The sequence below is a fragment of the Carassius auratus genome, chromosome 47 (genome assembly GCF_003368295.1).
Source record: "Carassius auratus strain Wakin chromosome 47, ASM336829v1, whole genome shotgun sequence".
NCBI lineage: Eukaryota > Metazoa > Chordata > Actinopteri > Cypriniformes > Cyprinidae > Carassius > Carassius auratus.
The window spans coordinates 1476672-1491880 of NC_039289.1; the positions used below are offsets into that span (position 1 = coordinate 1476672).

The 15209-nt window shown below is 38.5% G+C and overlaps 1 pseudogene; it reads right to left on the minus strand.

Moving 5' to 3' along the window:
• Window positions 1–1416: 1416 nt before the first annotated feature.
• On the minus strand, window positions 1417–14874 carry LOC113064707 (nischarin-like; annotated as a pseudogene).
• Window positions 14875–15209: the final 335 nt, after the last annotated feature.

Here is a 15209-nt window from a genome sequence, read left to right on the forward strand (position 1 = left end):
TACCCTACCAACCACAATGTACTAAAGCACTGGAAACCACATAGCAACACCAGGGCAACTACCTACAATACTTTACCAGTGACAGAGCAAAGCACATAAACTCTACATAACCCTTCACTGTGCTCATGTCTTGCATCATTTGCATCATTGTTTTTAGACATAAAATGGACCAATCAGAAGCCCCTGGAGGCGGGGCAAGCTTTGTGAGGTTTTGTTTACAGTAGCAAGCTGGCATGGCCATTGTTTTATTTGATGGCAATATGGTGGAGGACGCATTCAGCAATTAAAAAAAAACGTTCCTGGGCTCTGCGTTTTTAGACGCAAATACGCATTCTGTGCGAACAGCCCCTTAGAACATCGCCACATTGTAACGAAATAAGAAACAACTCCCTAACAATCCCATAGCTATGTCCTGGCAACTACTACCAACATTTTAGCAACCACACAGGTGATTGCATGTACGTTAGTACCATACATATAAAAAGATGTCAAATTTCATAACGTTTTGGATTCATTCGGAGTTCATTACTATGGAAGCCCATTTCCGCCATTGAATAAAAAAAGTTACTTCAGTTGCGGAGATGGGCTTCCATAAACTACAAATGGGTTAATCGGTCTAACTCATTCAGCTCCACACGAACAAATATAACATGCAGAAAACTTTTCAATGTTGCAATGCTAATGCAGAATGCTTCCAAGGAACGAATCACAAACAGGCCACAGTTTGCCTACTGAGAAATAACAGGAAGCGAAGGGGTCAGACTAACAATATACCAGCACTGGACACAGTAATTCAGCAGTACAGAGCAAATGTTTCCTGCCCTTTTTCACTTGTGTTCAACACGCCGTTTTAAATTACAGCGCTAAAAAACATTTGTCAGTTAGTTTCCACAAAGCACTGTTTTTTTGCATGACCCTGTGTGCATTTTCATAAGTGATCTGTTAGTGGTCAATCAGACCGTTCATGTTTCTGCAACAGGCCGCGTGCACACTGTGTTCCAAAGCAGGATCTAATATTGCTGACTCTCAGTCTTGGAGGGAACAACATGGGCTGGAGATTGAAGAAGAGGTTGTTGTTTTTTTGGTTTGCTCAACCAGGCATTTGGTTGGTCACGCGACACACTTCAGTTTTTGTTTGCCCAAATCTTTCTTTCATTCACACAGCTAGCATTAAAGAGGTTCATTTATCTACAGGCAAATTTACCCAGCATTTTAAACATTTTATTTATTGAATTAATTCATTGCAAAACCTAAAATGTTTGTATTCAAAGCCTGAATACAAACCTCTTTCCAGATTTTATTTTCTTAGACTGGACTTTCTGTTCTTTTTTACTGCGCAATGTTCTGTTTTAACATTTTCTTCCAATTCATAGATGAAACAAAATATTTGGACATTAAATGAAGAAAAAAAAAACATTTAACATTTACTCACATTTATTTAAAAAAAACAAAGTGCATAATCAGGCTGAATTACAATCATGAAGTTAAAAGCACTCTGTAATGTTCTTGGTGGTCTTCTGTTTGAAAATATGTACAAATAAATCCCCAGATTTATTTTGGGAATACTTTCTAAAATTGAAATACCAGATTAAAATGGCATTTACATAAAAAAAAAGACTATATCTTTTTCGTTCACTGAAAGCCATCTGAAAATCATTTTGCCACAGAACAAATTTACTTAAAATAAGGAAACTGATGATTCACATTTCGTGATGCATGGCTGATTGCACAAAGCAGCAGAGAAATATTTCTGAAAAGCAGCAAAAAAAGCTACGTTTGAAGCCTGAGACAAAAAATATATACTCGTGTGGACTCTACAACATTACTTCCCAGGATGCATTGTGTCAAAATCATGAAAAAAGTTCATAAAAATAAATATTCGTCATACTGTGTAGGTGAATACTGCAAATTTTCCAATGTTTTTTAGTACTTCATCCTGTTAGATCAACTGGCAACTCTCGGCTACACAATGTCTCCCATTGATGAGCCAAGAGAGATATTAGCCTCTCTCTGCTAGCCGCTCCTGGTACGAAAATACACCATTGCACTTCCCCCTTGGCTCATCCGAACATCTGCGTCCTGTCACCCTTCCTGTCACCATCTGCAAAATGGTCTATGGTAAGGTGGCACAAAAGATCCAGCCCGGGAACACCATCAAACACCAGCGTGAGGGCTTGTGGGTAAGTCTGGCAGCCCATTAGCACGCGGATCCAGGTGTATCCGCCGGGCGTCCGTGAGCCGGTACTTTTCTCTTTGTGGTGGCTCTTTTGCGAACTCAGGTAGTGGGTAACTGATGTGGTCTTCATCCAGTAGGAAGACATCCGTGCTGGTGAGTATGAGAGTCTTGGGTTGTAGGACGGTACTGGCGAAATCAATTCAGAGTAGAAAGCGTTAAAACTGGAAACTGTTGCTCGCTAAACTTTTTGGTGGCAATTTTTAGACACTTACATTTTGGGTTTTAAAACCAAACATGCACAAAATGGCCTGGTGTGGAAAAAATAAACGTGATTGTGGTGAAAACAAACTCACCCATGACTCTGAAGAACTGATCGAACAAGTCCACATTGACGCTCTGCAGCTGTTTGTAAGAAAAAAATTTGATTCGATTTCTTATCACAATATATATCGCAGAAAAATAAAATATCGCAATGTCATTTTTTCCCAATATCGTGCAGCCCTAGAACCCGATATGTCTGGAGATTAGATTACAATAGAATTGTCATTACAAGTGTTGCTCACTTGGATGAAGTAGATGGCTTTGGTGGACAGCAGGACACAGGCAGTCGTCTCCACATCAGGAGATCTGTAGAAGAGCACTGACGTCCACAGGATGTGTTTCAGCTACTCATTCTCCATCTGCATGCCAACAGTGAGATAAACATCCTAGGTTTAGTCTCATTCCTTTCATTGCATAATACTGCAGTTTGCTAAGACGAGGATTTCAATTGCTCAAATGTAGGGCCATGGGTTTGTTTCTCATCTGCATTTTGTGCTATATAATACCTTGATCCATACTACTCATCTTTTTATTTTTAAGAATATATGATGTGTCCCAAGAAAACAGCCACATAAATACTCTACATAAGTGTAGGGAATTAATGATTCTAGTGAACGTCACCAATCACCAATCACCAATCAGAGTGTTTGTTTTCAGTTTAAATTCAGTCTAGGATATCCTGTAAAAACAAGACACTGATTGCATAGGAATGTGTGGAGAGATGTTCAGATAGTCGTCTTGTGAAAACAAGGCAGCTGGCCAAGTGTAATACAGTCAATGTAAATAAAAAAGGTTAACCGGAAGGACAAATCGAGGAAACTACAGTGTGACGACCCAACAAAACCCAACAGATTGCTTAGAAAGCTTGCTTAGGGAAAGTTCGTCAGCACAACCATCCAGGAAATTTCCTCATAGGATATGAATATGCAAAATGCGCAAAATACTTGCCTCTGCAATATTGTCGTGGAAGAAGTGAACAAGCTGGTTTCCCTTGAGAGACGAGATGAGGAGTGATGAGGAGGAGAGCGAGAGATGCGAGGGACATTGGTTGTCCTCCATCAGCTGCTGAATGAGGGATTTGGCTGGATACAGCAGAGACAGGCTCAGATGGGGCCTTGGGCACTTCCTGAGGGACGCTGCGAAAAAAAAATCTTCTGTCAGAACAGCTAAGAACAACCTTCAAGGTTTTGCTAATTAACAAATGCTGCCTTGGGAAATATGAATAGTCATTTAACAGACGCATGCTATCTCCTCTGCTGCATTTGGTTTCAGTAAAAATGGTTTAAAACTTCATCTGTAAAGTTAGGATTATGGACAAGACAAGAGTCAAGGCTTTTTAGTCCACTTGAGCTGGGATTTATTTTCTAGTCCGATAAGGCTAGAGTCAAGTCTTATTCCTATTTTTTTCTTGTCCGATTAACTTCTGTTCTGGTTATCAACACAATTCTTTCCGAAATCTTAATTGTCTTTTGGAGCTGCGATTTTTTGTCTAGTCTGATGAACTTCTTGTAATTTAAAGGGGTCATATTTTTTGTATTTGGTGTAACAGAGTACGTTGACATGCCTCAAATGCTGTACATTATTGTAGGTCCTCTATGCCCAGTCTCTCTCAAATGGTCGTTTTCTACAAAGTCCCTCCTTCCAACAAGCACAGTCTGTTCTGATTGGCCAGTTGACCCAGTGCGTTGTGATTGGCTGAACACAGCAAGCACTCGTCGGAAATGTAACACCCCTTTTCATAATCGCAAGCTTCATCTTTCAAAATAAATGTAAAGACCGTTAATAATGTCCTTAGTTTTACCATCAGCTCAAGCTAGAATGAGGAACAGAGTCACGTGACAGACACAGTGATGAAGCTCATATGTGTTTACAGTACACAAGCCACAGACAGTTAAGACAGCTGACTCCACTGTGTGACCCTCTCTCTCTCTCTCACACATACACACACACACACGACACACAAACCACCGCATTTGAACGGTCAAGAGCAAATACTAAACTAAAAACAAAGCATACTTACAGTAGCTGATTCAGAAGTGCCAGATTGTCGAAGCATAGTCAGAATTACCTCCTCTCTTAGGTTCAAGAAACGATCGTCAATAAATGTGTTGCTGTTCTGTTGCAAGTATTCTTAAAGATTCCTAAATGCATCTACTCTCGGAAGGCCAAATAAAGTGCTTTTGCTTTCGTCTAGATACACACAGCATCTCCCTAACATGACCGCTTCAACACTAATCAGTTACAGAAACCACACCTTCTTTCTTTGTGTGAACATTTGGGCGGCAATACGCAAATATTTGCACATAGTGACGTCGTGATAAAGAATATCTCTTCAGTCTTTGCTACTCTACAGATCTTCTTTATACACCAAGAGCTTGTAACACTCCAAAGAGAAAGGAACATTTTTAATCGCATCACATGACCCCTTTAAACAATATAAGGACGCCAATTCCCAACCCCAACTGACGAACATGGATGTTGTTATTGCCAGTGAATGCTAGCTGCATGTAGTTCAAAATATGGTGTGTTGTTAAAAAGGCACAAAAGGTGAAAGTCTTTGCAAAGTTTGAACCTAAAAACCTTCAGTTCCATTCCAGCCTTAAGCTTAGGACTGGGGCTAAAATGGCATCTATGCTAACTAAACATATTTGAAAATACTAGTAATGAATGCACTCTATTACCTACTGGTAGGTATTCTTCTTTCCGTGGCCGTAGCAGGAGCGAGACAACGGTGCACTTTCGAGTGTCCTTTCTTAGTGTGCTGAAGGGCTATGGTCTTAATTTCCCTTAGATTGGACCGAAGCTGTGTGAACTCTCTCAGGAACACGAACTTTCTTGTGGAAGGGCAAAAACAACAGTCAGGCACTCATGACCCACCATCAGTTCTATAACATGCTCGTCATACAAAAAGTCGAGAGTTTGAGACAGCCCTACACGAACAGCCCTGCTTTGGGTCGAGAAGCATGAATTAGAGCGGGATACGGGTTACTTTGGAGCAGCTCCGCACCATAGTTGATTCTGATGGGTCCCGGGATGCCAGAGCAACAAAATCTACCTTGAGAATCCACAGGTACTGAGAGGTCAGAAAAAGGATCATGGGAATGGAGGTTTGGTCCTGATCGCTTTCAAACAGGCTGATTTGGGATAAAACATTTGAAGGTACTGTGTTTTTTGGAAGTTTGGTCCTGATCGCTTTCAAACAGGCTGATTTGGGATAAAACATCTGAAGGTACTGAGTTTTTTGGAAGTTTGGTCCTGATCGCTTTCAAACAGGCTGATTTGGGATAAAACATTTGAAGGTACTGAGTTTTTTGGAAGTTTGGTCGTGATCGCTTTCAAACAGGCTGATTTGGGATAAAACATCTGAAGGTACTGAGTTTTTTGGAAACAGTGGGTTGTTTGCGCCATTTGTGTCAGAGGTTAGATGAGTCCAGTTTAAGGAAATGTATCAAGTGTCCTCCTTTAACACAGTCTTCAGTTTCCTCAAAGTCCCAAGAGTTCAGAAACTGTTGGATAAACAGTTGAGTGTTAGAGGAGGTCAATACTTGCTCATTAGTTTGGTCCACATGTGGAACAATGCAAGAGTGCATCTCCTTTAGACTTTGGGCATCTGAGAAAAAGAACCAACGCCTATTGTTTGACTTCACCTTCAAGGAGACACAAACCTCTGGAATATCAAATTGAAAGGTCTCGATGTTAGTGTATGGCACAACCAAGTTTATCTCAAGGACCTTCGTCAGTTCCTCCAAGTTACTCACTGGTTCTTCTGACCTTGTGTGGAAAACCACAACTTAGCAGTCCATTGCCACCAAACAAGATGGCCACTGACTCAAAACTTCTCCAACACTGATGCAAAGAGACCAAACCACTAGTTTTACATCACCAATTGCGGAGTCCTTCTGCACAACATCCGTTGTCTTTTCCTGAACAGCAGACGAGGAGGAACAACCCATGATCTCGTTAGTATCATCAAGTGTCATCTCAAAATAGCCATCTCCAGATTGAGGGCTGCTCTTGTCTGTTTCCTCAAGAGATAGGGTTTTGCAGGGTTTCTGGGTTGATTCTTCTTTATTAGACAGGCTGATTTGAGCAGAAAGCTGGTTGGTAAACTCTTGGTTGGTGGTTGTGTAGTACAGTAAGAAAGGGGCAAAAAGAGATTCGAAAGACTTGCAGTCCATGGTTTCCACTCCTCTTCACAGCAACAAAGGCTAAAGAGAAATGAAAATATATATTTTGGTTTAGCTTTGCAATCTTGAATGTACAACCATAACTGCTCATCCTTTTAGAATTTCAAAACCAGTAACAATCTGTGCTTTCTCCACATGTACTGGAAGATGAATCAATGGACAAGTATTTTAGGTAACTGAACATTTTCAATCAAGAGTACTAAGTCCAGAAATATACTTTACGCAAGGGCATAAAACAAAGAACAGTTCGGTCAACACATTGCAATCACTCGATCCTATTGCATGTATAATCAAACAAGGCATACATTTATGGGATACAAGTATGTTTTAGGAAAACAGAAACAAAACAAGATTATAAGAACCAACCTGCTCTCAAAGGTGATCTCTGAAGACAAACTGGAAGCAATTGGAGTGTCCACCTGCAAAACATAACTAGTGGTGTGTTCTTGTTTTTGCTGAAACTACAATACTAATTAGTTAATTGCGCTATAATACAAACCAACCAGCGGAATGACGTCACAAGCTGAGCTGTAAACATCATAGCATCTTTGGGTAAATGTAGAATCCACAGGAGTTAATATATCTTTGGTAATAAAAGCTTTTTCTTTATAAGTGGTTATTTCTGAAAAGGAGATAGACGGAAAGCAAAAAGTCAAGATTTGTCAAGATTTGGTAATAACAATGCAAACGTTGACATATATGACAGCACTGTCCACTGCTTGAAAAAATAAATCAATAATCAAATAAAACAGATTGACACCACATACCAATAAAATAAACTATAAAAGTTAATTACACAAACTCATTTAAGAAGTGTGTTCTGTTTTATATGCAAATTAAACGGAATGCATAGAAGATTCCTAAATTATGTAAAATTGTGCTGGAGTATAATATTCCATTAATACTTGAGAAAACATTGTTCGAATCACATTTTATAGGAGTACGTAATGCTGAATATTTAGATGCTGTTTGCAAAAAAGGAAAGTCTATCCAAGCCCCCGAGGCTGTTGCTTGGTAACGAACACTCAAGAGACAAATATGGAGATCAAATGCTTTATAAACCAGGCCCAGTCGCTATTAGAGCAACACATGCAAATTAACCACCACTAAATTCAACGTTTAAGCTATGGATGAAAAAAAATGGATGCCCAGTATACTTATGCAAAGCATAGAGGGGAGAAAAATCAGTTAGGAATGCTGATAAAACATGATTTATTTCATCTGCAGTGCAGAAAAATGGACGCACCAAATCTCTGAAACGCAATTATGAGCTGCATTAAGTCAGTATGCAGGAGTAACTGAACAGAAATGGAAACGAAATGAGATTTAAAGATCACTGGTGCAAGGAAACCTGCAAAAGTCTTTCTATAAAGAATAACTAGTTTCAGATATCATAAGAAAACGAATCAATAGTGCCTGATTACTCATTTAAAATCATTACATAATGAAGAAAAACACATAATGTCAAGCATGCTAATGGATATGGGTTTTTTTTTACGCTTTAAAGGTGAAGTGTGTAATTTTTGATGTTAAAACTCTCTCCACTCCCATCTTAAAATGCAGACTCATTGAGTTTGATGTGAGACGATTAGTTTATCCCACCAGTGAGAGATGGGGGTGTTTGAGAATAACACACTTCACTTTTAATTGTTCTTTCGGGCCCCCCCCCCTCGTCCCAGCAGCGCGATACATACAGGATTACCTTGGCTGGAGCAGGTGGAACGAGACAGAGAGGGCGGCGCGACGAGAGAGGACGAAGAGGACTGCCCCGGGACGTCACTCACCTGACAACGATAACATCAGGCTCCTCTTTAGCCAAAGACACAGTGGGACTAATTCGAGACCCCTAGAGCTCAATGGAAAGGGTGCGAGGAATCGCAAACACCTTAATGCTCGTGTAAAGTTTTACAACATGTCCGAACCAGAACGACGAGTCATAAATTCCCGTGTTAATCAGAGTTTTTCCACCCACACTGTGAAATCTCATTGGTCCAAATCCTGCTCCATTAAAATATCTACTGATTGGCTGTGGCTTTAACACAAAATGACTTGATGCTCAAAACCTCATGCCTGGTTAGGACACGATGCTACTATGAAAGATTCAGTGCAAGTACAAACACAATGGCCATAAACGATGTGTTCTTGTTATTACCGTAAATACAATCTTTTTCTAATTTCATAAAAGCTCAACCATTTTACATGCCATTTTATTCTAGATAATTTTTGCCTGATATGCTTTCGTAATTCTTAAATTACATTTTAAAAAAATCTAATTTCATTGTTTGAAACAACATCTAAACAAATAAAAATCCTGAGACTCAATCCTGAGTGGCTCTAGTGATGCACTGATTAAGTAAAGATGATAATTCAGAGTCTTGCGCACACCGCAATGTTTAAGATATACTATAATATTACAATCTCCAATTTTTAAGTTAATGCATAATCACATGTATTTAACAAAGCAGGACTGCAGGCATGTGGGCTGCAGATGAGATCCAGTCACTATCAGAGTCTGGCCAGCAGGAGACGCAACAACATGTGTCTTCCACTCCACTGGAAAATGTGTCTTATGTAATAGACGCTGCACGCCAATGCATCAACACCAGCATATAAAGCCAGACTATGAATCATCTTTTGGTTCATTTCTCATGTCTGGATATCAAGGTTTAGGCCAATTCACATCTAAAAGATTGTCACATTTCTCAGAAAACCATCAATCTGCCGGATAAAACAGTTTGAATTAGGACCTATTACATCACTTTGCATTTGGGAGGGCTTTTACGTCATTTTTTATTTTTCCATTGTCATCCGACTTTCCATCATTTTTATTTCTTTATCTCTTGATGATTTCCTACTAAACAGGGCAAAATAAACGAATGATAATAACAATTATTATTATTAAGATTATTGTTATAATTTCAAACCAACCTTTTTCTCATTGTTTGCCATTCGGTCTTTGGCCTCTTTGGCTTTCTGAATGGCTTTCAGCACCTCCACCGTGTCCAGCTCTTTTTCTGTGGTGGTTGTACCATTCAAACACACCTGCATGACAAATATGAATTATACCCTTATAATATATATCAACCCAAAACAAATTCAGAAAAATGCATGAAAAAAATGAATCATAAATGTAAATTATTTGTTCTTTTTCCTTACTGCAAACAGTGCAGTAAACAGATCAAATCCTCAATGAAAAGCTCCGTACCTCGGACGCCCGGTCGCAGAACTGCGCCAAAACTTTAGTCCTGTAGTCTGGGATGATGCACATGGGGTTATCAGACACAGACAGCTTCTCCAGACAGGGAAGAGTACTGATGTGTTTGATTTCATCCAGCTACAATAAAAAATACAAGACTTATGTTGAGCAACTGATGGTGTCAAGAAAAGACCGTCTAAGCAAATACTGTAATAAACTACCTGTGCTAATCTGTTGCTGCTCAAATCCAGGTTAACCAACGAGTACAGTTTACTGAGGCCCGAGAGCGTCTCCAGCTGATTCCCAGACAGATTCAAAGTCTTGACATTCCCCAGTTTAGTGTGAACGCCCTCCAGGACTCGGAGTTTGTTGAAGGACAGATCCAGGTGAACCAGGTTGTACAAATGCTGCAGTCAAAAAAAGAAGAAATTCATTGGATTCTTAACGTCAAACCTACTTTGTATTTTAAAAATAAAATAATTGAACTATCCAGAGACGACACACCTGGAGGTTTTCCACTAGAGACAATTGATTATAGCTGAGATCAAGGAATTCGACTTCAGGAATCAGTTTCTGCGCCCAAAAAAATAAATAAAAGCTCAATAAAAAGATAAATGACAACTGATGTTTATCTGATATAATGTACGACAGAAACCATAACTCACCACCGAGTCATCAATACAGCGTATGAAGTTTCGGCTCATGTCCAAAGTGGTGAGCATCTTCCACGTGGGAATGATCGCCGTCACGGGACAATCCGTATCAACACCTTCAGGTTCCCACTGCGCAAATTCAGACGCTTCGGGAACTAAGATTTCCTATTGAAGACGGAGCTTATATTATCTTTAGCTTTAAGACTTCAAGCTTCAAACTGCGTTTCTTGAGACAGCGTACCTTCATGCTGCTGGCTGAGAGGTGTATGCGGAGCGAGGCCAGGGTGGGCTTTAGGAAAGGCAGATCTTTGATTTGTCCGGCATCACAATCACTGATCTGAGAATGAAGGGTAAGTGTTAGAAACATCATCCACCGCAGACTCTCACGAAACACAAACGGTGAGTCTCCTCACCTCGATCTGAAGCAGCGATTTAAAGATGGACAGGACAAACGGGAGACTCTGCTCCTCGATGTTACTCGTCCCCACAGCTGCTTTCATTCCAGAGATCTGAGCGTGAAGATTTCATGTCAACAGCAGATTACACAGGAGAGCTCTGACACTTTCTTTTATTATTATAGTTTCTTCTACTGTATTTATAATAGAGAATTAGATTAAATTAAATTAAAATTAAATTTATGCATTTAGCAGACGCTTTTATCCAAAGCGACTTACAGTGCATTCAGGCTATCAACTTTTACCTGTCATGTGTTCCCGGGGAATCGAACCCACAACCTTGCGCTTGATAGTGCAGTGCTCTACCAATTGAGCTACAGGAACACTAGTAGCGAGTTTTAAGACAAAACCAGTCTTAAGTGTTCCTGTGGCTCAGTGGTAGAGCATTGTGATACCAGCGCAAAAGGTTGTGGGTTCGATTCCCAGGGAGCACATGTTAGCTAAAAATGATAGCCTGAATGCACTGTACGTTGTTCTGAATAAAAGCATCTGCTAAATGCATAAATTAAATTTTTATTTTTATTTAAGTCGCTTGGGTATATTTGTAGCAATAGCCAAAAAATACAGTACATGGGTCAACATTTTTATTTTTCTTTCATAAAGTTAAGATTATGTTCCTTGAAGATATTTTGTAAACTTCCTACTGTAAATATACCAAAACTTTTTGATTAGTGATATGCATTGCTAACAATTCATTTGGAAACTTTAAAGGAGATTTTATTCTCAGTATTTAGATTTTATGCACCGACAGATTCCAGATCTGTAAATAGTTGTATCTCAAACACATATTGTCCGATCCTAACAAACCATACATCAATGGAAAGCTTACTTATTTATTTAATGTATAAATCTCAATTTCGAAAAAATTTACACTTATGCCTGCTTTTGTGCTCCATACAAACTGATATTGGCACTAGTATTTCATGATGTTTAATAAAGTGACACGCTCAAACCTTGAGGTACTTGAGGCGGCAGGTGAAGTCCAGGATGTGTCCCAGGTCAGCTCGGGCGTCTCCGTTGGCACAGGTAGGTTTGGAGAGTTTCAGCTGCTGTGTGACGGCGTACAACTGGAGCGGCCTGAGCAGAAACACCTTGCCTGCATCCAACCACTGCTCACCTAGAAGAAAAGACACAACTAAATATAGAGGCTGTACAAATCAGCAAGATTTTTTACAAACATAAACACTTGAATTCAGCACGGATGTTTTAAATTGATCAAAAAATCGAAGTAAAAACATTTAGAATGTAACGATTCTTTTGAACTTCCTTTTCATTAAAGAATCTTGTTAATAAAAGCGTCAATGCAAATTAAAAATATTAAACTTGTTGAATAAACAAAGTTGAAGTTTTAAACTTTGATAAAAAAAACATTTGACATTTTAAAGTATATTTAGACAGAACAGAAAACAGTTCTTTGAAATTGTAATAATGTTTCACAATTACTGTTTTTACTTTACTTTTGCTCAAATAAATATTTAAAACTTATTTACTTATTTAAACACCAAATGTCTAAACTAGTATAATGTAAAACTGCTCATATAATGAATTATGCAAATTACCAATTAAATTATATATAATGGGATTTGTAGAAAATGAAAATGGGGGTAATTTTTTTTTTTTTTTATAATCTATTTATATTCTTTGTATCATCATCTTATTAATTGTTATCATTGGTCCAATATGAACAACACAATTTTAAAGGTACCAGAATGCTGTTATCCATCTTTTCTATGCTACATTAAAATATTTGATGTATGGTTTCACTTTAAGCATGCAAAAGTCTAGTTTGGAGCTTTATTATAATAGGATGGATTTATAATAAAGCCCGTGACATTGTTTATCGGCCAACACATTTAATGCTGTACATTTCAAGCATATTATAACTTAATAAATTAATAACAACACACCCTTATGAAAGAGCTCTTCAGCCAGGGCCCCAGCAATCCCACTGATTTCCTGAAAATAATAAAGTTCAAGTCAAAGTTGGAATCTGTCACAACAAGAATTACATTTGATCATTTAAGCCGTTAAGAAATTCCAACGAGTGGCTTTGTTCATAGACTAAACTACAAAAAAAAACACCAGCCGAAACAGCAATATAACTGAATTGAGTTTAATGGTCTGCATGTGCTCCGTCAAAACATTTCCTGAAAGACTGTACCAGGAGAATAGAGAAATGATTTCCAAATTCCTCATGACATCCTGTTTAAAGGAACAGTCCTCCCCGAAAATAACATTTACTGAAAAAATACCAACCCTCAGTTTACTTCAGCCTCAGATTTGGAGAATTTCACAATAGCATTGCATCACTTGCTCATCCTCTGCAGTGAATGGGTGCCGTCAGAATGAGAGTCCAACACATAAGACATGACCTGATGGACTGGAGTGGTGTGGATTACTGTGATGTTTATTATCAGCTGTTTGGTGTTTGACGGCACCCATTCACTAAAGAGGATCCACTGGTGAGCAAATGAAGGAATGCTACATTTCCCCAGATCTGTTCCGAGGAAGGACAAACTCATCTACATCTTGAGATTTTCTGCAAATCTTCATATGTTTTGCTTTAATGTTTGTGTGTGCTTCTTTAACTCATCTCCTGAAAGATCTCGTCCAGAAATGACTCTGATATCCTGTTTTTCGTTCTACACATTGTGAGAAATTGAGTTGTAATGCATGCCGATGTGCACAAATGCCAATAAAGGACAAATGCACAAACATAAACCACGTCTGCTCTCCAAAATAACTCAATCCGGTCATGTCTATTACATAGAAAAGCCTTACAGAGATCAATAGAGCAAGAGTTGCATGCAGTTGCTTTGGATGGATTACACACAATCTCCGGTTAACATTTAACCAGCATGTGACAGAATCTTAAGTTTACTATCTTCTGCTTCTTATCAAACACAAAGCACATAAAAACTTACATAAAAGTGAAAGAGTAAGAAGTTGGACAGGACTTTGGGGGCGGACGCAGGGAATCTGCTCAGGAGCGTTTGGAGATAAACCTCCAGCTCCTTCTGTCGCTTCTCCACGAGACTTTTGGAGTTTTTGCCGATGATCTTCTTGGGCGGCAACAGATGCTTATCGATCTTCTTCTCCACAGTGAGCTGAAGTCAACAACGTTTAACCAGTTTTATCAGCCAGTCACTATGAACTATGAACACAATGTTAATATCTGATATCTGATCTGTTGTTGATTATGACATGACTCACTTTTTCGTGCAACTCGTGAAAGTCGCTGTAACGATGCTTGACCGTCCATCTGTGATCTCCAACATTCACCTCTATGACGTAAACCTGAAACAAATATGCATTTAAATATATATATGTATATATATATATATATATATATATATATATATATATATATATATATATATATATATATATATATATATATATATACACACATTTGTTTTGTTTTTTCAAAATAAATCTGACATTATCATTATTAGCTAATGTTTCTCATGTTGTTTCTCTTTCATTCATGTAAACATTGATATTTTTATCCCCATATTAGTGTTCATTATTAACTCTTGTGCAAGAAACGTGCTTTATTAAAAAGTCTACTTTATCTTAGAGATTCTAGTAATAAACTAAACATACTTTTAACCACCAAAACTAACAGTGTAAATCACTTTTATGTATTTATAAAAAGTGCTACCACGTCAAACTGACCGTGTAGTTCTCCACCAGCTCGGATCCGATGATACGGACGCGTTTCTCCGCGTTCTGCTCCGGTAGATGCGGCGCGTCCATCTTCACTTCAGCGCGAATTTTAACGCGTCGCTAAAAAAAATTGCAAATCTAACTGTCATGTCGCGCCTCCATCTTTGTTGTGGTTTGACAGGAGCGAAGCGCCTGCTTCTCGTATTTCTCACGCACCGCGGCGCTCACACACAAAGAGAGATGTATCGCCCCCTGCAGTACTACTCAAACTAGTTTTCACACACACACACACACACACACACACACACACACACACACACACACACACACACACACACACACACACACATACATACATATATATATATATATATATATATATATATATATATATATAATCACTCCATTGATATAAATAAGGTTGAATTCACTCTATTTATTTTATGAAGTGGTATTTAACTAATCTTTTAATATAAATATTTATCTAATCTTTTATTTTATTTGTGTTGCATAAATATTTATCTAATCTTTTATTTTATTTGGGTTGCATAT